Here is a 9,040-nt window from a genome sequence, read left to right as displayed (position 1 = left end):
GAAAATTTAAAGTTATGTTTTATCTAAATAACTATTTTTATAATGCAGCCATTTATGCTGATATTTTTTTTTGTGTTGGATCAGTACAACTGTATTCCTAAATAGGCCTCTGAGGATTTGAGCACTTGAAAACATCATTTAAACTTCCTCCTAATTGTAAAACACAGATCTGTGGATGATGGAAGACATTTGTGGTTCCACTCAGCTTTGTGGTGTGAAGATGCTCCTTTTAGTAATATTCTTAAGTCCTGAAGACACTAAAATCCTGCTATCTGGAAACTTCTATGTGGACTCTTACAAAACAAAGATGTGGAGCATTGTTATTGTTATTGGGAACTTTTTTATTTGCCTTTTTCAATTACTGTTGTTGATATGTTAGCTGTAAGAATAAGTTCACATTCTCTTAAAAGTAATAATGCCAATATGTCCTGTTAACAACACCATGCCCTCCCATGTTTTAAATGCACTTTAGCGGCTCGGTCCACTCTGGCACAGCTGACTTCCGGCAGAGCCCGCAAGCACTCACTGCAGCCCTCTCTTCTGCTCCGTGGCTGCTGGGTGACCCCTTGTCTGGGGCTCTCGTCAGCCCTTCCCAGGAGGGTGGCACAGTTGCCCCTCTGATGGTCTGATTGTAGTGAGCAGAACTGGTGCAAAGTTTGCAATGTTGTTGAGGAGAGTTTCTTGTGGATATTTCTCTCAGATTTTTGTCAGGAGGGTCTGGACTGTGTCATCTCTGATGGAGCGGGAGAAGACGGCCTTCTCTCCATTGCTGTGAGAGTTTTGAAGACTCGATCCAAAGTGGTCTTTGTGACACTGGTGGAGAGTCTGCTCAGACTCTGAGAGGAAATGTTCAAGAGGGCGCGAGGAGGAAACTCCCAGAAGCCCTGCAAGACATGTGGAACACCTATCACCACTTCCTGTTTGGTGAACAGTTTGGAGGTTTGTGCTTCTTGCTTCTTCTCTTTAAGGCAGAGGTAGGGAACTCCAGGCCTCGAGAGCCGGTGTCCTGCAGGTTTTAGATGTGTGCTTGATCCAACACAGCTGATTTAAATGGCTAAATTAGCTCCTCAACATGTCTTGCAGTTCTCCAGAGGCCTGGTAATGACCTAATCATTTGAGTCAGGTGTGGTGACCCGGGGTGAGATCTAAAACCTGCAGGACACCGGCTCTCGAGGACTAACGTTCCCTAACCCTGCTTTAAGGGGTTCAATATAACTTCTGACCATGCTGAAGAGTTTAGGTGTTCTGGAGAATAAAGTTACATGAATGATCTTTTAAACATATCTAAATCATCATAGAAATATTGAAACACCGTAGCTGGACTATCAATAACTGCCCACACCTGAAACAGAACACACAGAGTTAGTTTTTTTTAAGAGGCAATGTGAACATAGTGGAAAAAATAAGTCTTGTGAGTTTTCTAGTCTTATAGTTTCAGAAAAGGTCTGGATTCTTTTTCTTCAAAATCCTCCAATTCAAACTCCCAAAGTCTTTAAAACAAAACACACACTTCATTAAAAACAGCCGTTCAGGTGTGAGGTGGATGGTCTGCAGATGTAACAGCAACTTACTGCTCTTCAAGTGTCTTTTTACTCTTTTTGCTCACTATAATTACTGTACTTCTAATTTCTGAAAAATTACTCTAAAGCTTCAAAGTCTATGTGGGAAATTTGAACATGAAAACCATGAAGTATGCACTCCAAGGTTCATGTCGGGGCCCATGGAGTCAAGAGTAAATTAGTTTCAGTCACTGTCTGTGGCAAATAAAAATGTACCACCAGAACTAATAAATATTTCCATAATTAACAAATATATAGACATTCAGTGTAACCTAAAGGCAGTAACTGACAAGTTATTCAGCACAGTATTTACATGATCATATCTTACCACAAGAAGTTGGTAAAAGCATGAAAAGGTACAGAATTAGTTCCCAGAACAAATTTAGAAATTCCTTGCCTGAAAAAAACAGTACTCAGTACTGACTCTAAGTCAGGAGCTAGAGTGAGAAGGGAACAAAAGATTAAAAAATGAAAACAGCACACACAAACAATTAGTCATCACTTAAAACATGAAGCTCCCCAATTTGAACTCACAACCACTCTGCTGTGACCCAAAGTCGAACCGGGGTGGTAACCACTATACGATCATGGTTGCATAGCAACCTGTCACCTGTACACTACAACACGTTTGACTTTTAGTTGCACTTACAGTCTGTATTGTGCTTTTTTCACTTCATATAGATCCCCAATCTGTGTCAAAGATGCGCACATTTACGCACGTGGCACAGTAACAGTATCTGCATTAACACAGGGACGTCTCGTGGTCTGACGGTAAATACATTTTGGTGTTCTTCTGCACATCGTACAGGTCAGCTGTTACATGCAGATTCGAGTTTTTACGGTGAAATAAGAAAAAAAAAAAAAGCAAGATCCAGACTGTAACTGGCAGTGAAAAGCACAACATGTTTGTAGTTCCAATGTTGGTACGACCTAAACGTGTCAAACTTAAAATATACAGTCCTGCGTAGTGGATTTAAAATGGACTCGTGTGGATTGGAGGTGATTGACTACATGGACGTTCGGCCTCCAGCTGACCAGCCGTGATCGTATAGTGGTTAGTACTCTGCGTTGTGGCCGCAGCAACCCTGGTTCGAATCCGGGTCACGGCATTGAAGAAAATCTTTTAAAGCAGATAAAGTGGAACAAGAGTGAGGGTGAAATGTTGGTTCTCCTCTCTGAAATCTGCAGGAGAGTTGAGAAAAAAAAAACAATACATGATGTTTGATATAATAATAAAAACAGGTTAATTTAAGAAGTCAACTTGTAACCGGTGAGCAGTCAGTAACAAAAAGGAACCACACGCTGTGCACTATTTAGTTTATTTTGTCATTTCAACAACAAATTACCGAGTTAGGAAAAAGCAGCACAAGAGTTCAGAAATTAACGATAAAAAAGCTGCTTCCATAAAGTCTAAGGCATAAAGGCTTTGACTTCATCAACGCTGGATCAATGACATTTTTACTCATGTGTTCCTACACAAATTCATTATTAAATCTCAGGATCACCCTGTGTTTTTCCCCAAGCTGGCAATGTTTCATGTTAAATGCTAGTGATGCTCCTGCAGTATAACCAGGGGTGCACATAAGTGGTCCGCAGGTGCGTATTCGCTGTCAAAATAAAAGACGCGCACCAGATAAGAAGTTTGCGTACATAAGATTTTCTGGAGGAGGACAGACATTTGTTTAGAACTCTTAAAAATGTCGAAGAAGCAAGCTCCTTTAAGCAATTAGTTTGGTGTTCCTCCACCTCCAAAGAAATGTCAGAAGGAGTCCGAACCGCAAAAGAAGCGCGTATTCTCGGAAAAGTAGTTGCAGGAGGTGAGCTGGCTTCAAACAAATGATGAACGCACAGAGATGTGGTGCAGAATATGCCGTGAAAATCCCACTCTAGCGGACAAAAACAGTCCCTTTTATATGTACGCAAACGTGCGTTGCAACTTCTTATCTGGTGCGTGTCTTTTATTTTGACAGCGAATGCGCACCTGCGGACCACTTATGTGCACCCCTGAGTATAACAACATATTTACTGGAACACTTTTTTTGATTTCTGTAAATCTTGTGAATGTGATAACTCAAGAAAGAAACAACTAGGATTTTCCTCAACCTCGAGGTAAAAGTCAGAGGCCAAGTTTTCTGAAAATGTTCTCATGCGATAACTCGAGAACGAGGCAAAGTATACCTTTTAAACGGATACCTTCATCAGTGGTTTCCTCAGTTTCTGAACGCTTGATCAAAGAACAGGTGATGCAGCATGGCGGTAGAACTATGAGCATAAAGTTTTTAAAAGAAAAAAGAGATTTCATTTTGAATATCTGTTGTCTTTGTGCTGTCATCAGAATAATGATTAGAGTTTCAATCATTATTCAATTACACACATGTTTCATAAGGAGTTGGAGCAGGTGGACAATCAGTCAATCAGTGCAGCAACTGCCAAATAATTCAGCAAAGCAAACACATGATCACATCTTGCCACAAGAGGTCAGTAAAGGCATAAAATGTTACAGTCTAATTAGTTCCCAGAACTTAAAAAAATGTTTGGAAACTCGTTGCCTCAAAAAAACAGTACTGAGTACTCACTCTACATCCCGACTCAGTACTCAGGACGTAGAGTGAGAAGAGAACAAAAGACAAAAAATGAAAACACACACAAACAACTAGCCACCACTTAAAGTGTGACGCTCCCCAAATTGAAATCACAACCACTCTGCCGTGACCCGGATTCGAACCGGGGTTGCTGCGGCCACAACGCAGAGTACTAACCACTATACGATCACGGCTGGTCAGAAAACGATCATCTGCAATCTTTATTGTGTTTTTTCCTTCATATAGATCCCCAATCTGTGTCAAAGATGCGCACATTTACACACGTGGCACAGTAACAGTATCTGCATTAACACAGGGACGTCTCGTGGTCTGACGGTAAATACATTTTGGTGTTCTTCTACACATCGTACAGGTCAGCTGTTACACGCAGATTCCAGTTTTTACGGTGAAATAAGAAAAAAAAAGAAGCAAGATCCAGACTGTAACTGGCAGTGAAAAGCACAACATGTTTGTAGTTCCAATGTTGATACGACCTAAACGTGTCAAACTTAAAACGTACAGTCCTGCTTAGTGGGTTTAAAATGGACTCGTGTGGATTGGAGGTGACTGACTACATGGATGTTCAGCCTGCAGCTGACCAGCCGTGATCGTATAGTGGTTAGTACTCTGCGTTGTGGCCGCAGCAACCCCGGTTCGAATCCGGGTCACGGCATTAAGTTGAAGCTTTTAAAGCACCTGTTTGAAATCTGCGGGAGAGTTGAGAAAAAAAAAAAAACAATACATGATGTTTGATAATAATAAAAACAGGTTAATTTAAGAAGTCAACTTGTAACCTGTGATCAGTCAGTAACAAAAAGGAACCACACGCTGTGCACTATTTAGTTTATTTTGTAATTTCCACAACGACTTACTGAGTTAGGGAAAAGCAGCAGAAGAGTTCAGAAATTAACGATTAAAAAAGCTGCTTCCATAAAGTCTAAGGCATAAAGGCTTTGACTTCATCAACGCTGGATCAATGACATTTTTACTCATGTATTCCTACACAAAAGGTGGCACTACAAACCAAACATTTTCTTATATATTATACTTAAATTTTTTATTTGAATTAATACCTATTTTACTTTATTATATTTATTGTATTTAAGAAAATGTGACATAACTTCATACAAATAGCTGTTTTTAAACATCATTTTGAATTTTTAAAAATACTTTAACCCTTTTATTTTTTGGCTGTGTTATGTCTTTGTTGGAAATCTTCTGTTTAATCACATTTGTTTAAATTCAGTGTCTTTTACTGTTACATGTCATCTATACTCTGATGGATTTTGCCCCCTTTCAACAGCTTTGTGGATAAAAATGTACACACACAAAGTCTGGTCAAAGTGTTTGTGCTTAACACGGTGCTGATCTCAGCTACCAGAAAGTCTTATCTGAAGCTGCTGTTTCATCATTAAATCTCAGGATCACCCTGTGTTTTCCCCCAAGCTGGCAATGTTTCATGTTAAATGCTTGTGATGCTCCTACAGTATAACAACATATTTACTGGAATACTTTTTAGATTTCTGTATTCTTGTGAATGTTATAACGCAAGAAAGAAACAACTAGGATTTTCCTCAACCTTGAGGTAAAGTCAAGTTTTGTACTGTCATCAGAATAATGATGAGAGTTTCAATCATTATTCAATTACACATATGTTTCATAAGGAGTTGGAGCAGGTGGAGAATCAGTCAATCGGTGCAGCCTAAAGGCATTAACTGACAAATAATTCAGCAAAGCAAACACATGATCACATCTTGCCACAAGAGGTCGGTAAAGGCATAAAATGTTACAGTCTAATTAGTTCCCAGAACTTAAAAAATGTTTGGAAACTCGTTGCCTCAAAAAAACAGTACTGAGTACTCACTCTACATCCTGACTCAGTACTCAGGACGTAGAGTGAGAAGAGAACAAAAGACAAAAAATGAAAACACACACAAACAACCAGTAACCACTTAAAGTGTGAAGCTCCCCAAATTGAAATCACAACCACTCTGCCGTGACCCGGATTCGAACCGGGGTTGCTGCGGCCACAACACAGAGTACTAACCACTATACGATCACAGCTGGTCAGAAAATGATCATCTGCAATCTTTATTGTGTTTTTTCCTTCATATAGATCCCCAATCTGTGTCAAAGATGCGCACATTTACACACGTGGCACAGTAACAGTATCTGCATTAACACAGGGACGTCTCGTGGTCTGACGGTAAATACATTTTGGTGTTCTTCTACACATCGTACAGGTCAGCTGTTACACGCAGATTCCAGGCTTTTACGGTGGAATAAGAAAAAAAAAGAAGCAAGATCCAGACTGTAACTGGCAGTGAAAAGCACAACATGTTTGTAGTTCCAATGTTGATACGACCTAAACGTGTCAAACTTAAAATATACAGTCCTGTGTAGTGGATTTAAAATGGACTCGTGTGGATTGGAGGTGATTGACTACATGGACGTTCAGCCTGCAGCTGACCAGCCGTGATCGTATAGTGGTTAGTACTCTGCGTTGTGGCCGCAGCAACCCCGGTTCGAATCCGGGTCACGGCAGTGAGGTGAAGCTTTTAAAGCAAATACAGCAGATAAAGTGGAACAAAAATACATGAAGGTAAAATGGTGATTCTCCTGTCTGGAATATGCAGGAGAGTTGAGAAATAAACAGATACATGATGTTTGATACAATAATAAAAACATGTGTTCCTACACAAAAGGTGGCACTACAAACCAAACATTTTCTTATATTTTATACTACATTTTTTATTTGAATTAATACCTATTTTACTTTATTATATTTATTTTATTTGAGAAAATGTGACATAACTTCATACAAATAGCTGTTTTTAAACATCATTTTGAATTTTTAAAAATACTTTAACCCTTTTATTTTTTGGCTGTGTTATGTCTTTGTTGGAAATCTTCTGTTTAATCACATTTGTTTAAATTCAGTGTCTTTTACTGTTACATGTCATCTATACTCTGATGGATTTTGCCCCCTTTCAACAGCTTTGTGGATAAAAATGTACACACACAAAGTCTGGTCAAAGTGTTCGTGCTTAACACGGTGCTGATCTCAGCTACCAGAAAGTCTTATCCGAAGCTGCTGTTTCATCATTAAATCTCAGGATCACCCTGTGTTTTTCCCCAAGCTGGCAATGTTTCATGTTAAATAAAGAATCAAAGAAATCCTGACTGTCAGTCATTTCCTCGGGCGAGTTGTTCAAAGATTCAAAGATTCAAAGTGTTTATTGTCATGTATACAGAAGAAATAGCATTTCTCTGTGCAATGAAATTCTTCCTTTCCTGTCCATACGCAAATGCCAAGTTAGGTAAGGGTTAAAGGAACAAGATAAAAATAAGGATAAAAATAAGACAAAATAAGACAAAATATTAAGATAAATAAAGATAAAAATAAGAATAAAAATAATGACAGATTAAAAAAAAAGTACAGAAACAAGTGTAGACAAGTGAGGTATGCAGATGTCAGATGTACAAAGGAGCTTAATGTACAAAATGAACTTAGTGTGCAAAGTGTCCTGATCTGCAAATTGCAGTTGAGTTACGTCAACTGTTCAGGAGTCTGACAGCAGTGGGGCTGAAGGAGTTGTTGAGTTGGGACGTTCTGGATTTCACACTTCTAAACCTTCGTCTCGAGGCCAGAAGTGTGAACAGTCCATGTTGAGGGTGTGTGGGGCCTTTGTGGATGGAGGCAGCTCTCCTCTGGACTCTGCGATGGTAGATGCTCTGCAGAGAGGGCAGCAGAGTCCTGATGATCTTCTCCGCAGTTGTTATCACTCTCTGCAGGCGTTTGCGATCCATAGCAGTAGTTCTGCCGTACCATGCAGTGATGCGGCTGGTCAATGTGCTCTCCACAGTGCAGCTGTAGAAGCTGCTGAGGATCTTGGCCGACATACCAAATTTCCTCAGCATCCTCAGGAAATACAGCCCCTGCTGAGCCTTCTTGACCAGCTGTGTGGTGTTCAGTGTCCAAGTGAGGTCCTCACTGATGTGAACGCCCAGGTGCCAAAAGCTGCTCACCCTCTCCACTTCACTCTCCTGGATAAACAGCGGCTGGTGAGGCCTCTTCTTCTTGTTCATGTCCACTATCATCTCCTTTCTGTTTGCTCATACTCATATTCAAAATTTGACGTGTTTTTCTCACAAACTTAAATGCTTGTGATGCTCCTGCAGAATAACAATATATTTACTGAAGCACTTTTTAGGTTTCTGTAAATCTTGTGAATGTGATAACTCAAGAAAGAAACAACTAGGATTTTCCTCAACCTCAAGGTAAAAGTCAGAGGTCAAGTTTTCTGAAAATGTTCTCATGCGATTACTGAAGAACGAGGCAAAGTATACCTTTTAAACTGATACCTTTGTCAGTAGTTTTCTCAGTTTCTGAAAGCTTACAGTGATCAAAGAACAGGTGATGCAGCATGGTGGTAAAAGAATGAGCATAAAGTTTTCAAAAGAAAATACAGATTTCATTCTGAATATCTGTTGTCAGGGCTGGACTGGGACAAAACATTTGGTCACTAGTCAAATCATTTTGACTAGTGACCGGCCCACCATGGTATTAAAGGAAAAGCCATAAAGTCTTTATAATAAACTTAAACCTACACCATCCTCCCTATTCTGGTATTCTAAACAGTACTTAACAAAAATATAAAACAACCTAATTTATAATTACATATACCCAACTAATAGGGTTGCCAACTCCCAGCAAAAAAAGAAAAGAAAAAATAAATAGGGAACCACTCCCGTACCCTCTGCCTCAAGATGCTTAATTGACAAAACCGATTTTAATTTAATGCACATATAAAACAAATGCACAGAAATCTATTATTTTTCTCCAGTAATTAAGTAGATTTAACATCTTTCTTCAACAGAATTGCAGACTGCACAGAT

The 9,040-nt window shown here is 39.4% G+C and overlaps 5 non-coding genes across 5 annotated transcripts; 3 read left to right on the top strand and 2 right to left on the bottom strand.

The window, feature by feature from the left end:
• Positions 1 to 2,596: 2,596 nt before the first annotated feature.
• Positions 2,597 to 2,668, top strand: trnah-gug. Its single transcript has one exon. It is a non-coding gene; the product is annotated as a tRNA-His (tRNA).
• Positions 2,669 to 4,263: 1,595 nt separating this feature from the next.
• On the bottom strand, positions 4,264 to 4,335 carry trnah-gug. Its single transcript has one exon. It is a non-coding gene; the product is annotated as a tRNA-His (tRNA).
• Positions 4,336 to 4,742: 407 nt separating this feature from the next.
• Positions 4,743 to 4,814, top strand: trnah-gug. The gene has a single exon. It is a non-coding gene; the product is annotated as a tRNA-His (tRNA).
• A 1,319-nt stretch (positions 4,815 to 6,133) lies between these two features.
• On the bottom strand, positions 6,134 to 6,205 carry trnah-gug. The gene has a single exon. It is a non-coding gene; the product is annotated as a tRNA-His (tRNA).
• Positions 6,206 to 6,613: 408 nt separating this feature from the next.
• Positions 6,614 to 6,685, top strand: trnah-gug. Its single transcript has one exon. It is a non-coding gene; the product is annotated as a tRNA-His (tRNA).
• The last annotated feature ends 2,355 nt before the right edge of the window (positions 6,686 to 9,040 follow it).

This window comes from Oreochromis aureus, linkage group 22 (assembly GCF_013358895.1).
Source record: "Oreochromis aureus strain Israel breed Guangdong linkage group 22, ZZ_aureus, whole genome shotgun sequence".
NCBI classification, from domain to species: domain Eukaryota; kingdom Metazoa; phylum Chordata; class Actinopteri; order Cichliformes; family Cichlidae; genus Oreochromis; species Oreochromis aureus.
The sequence above is the reverse complement of the archived record's forward strand: the minus strand, read 5'-3'. Positions and strand labels throughout refer to the sequence as shown.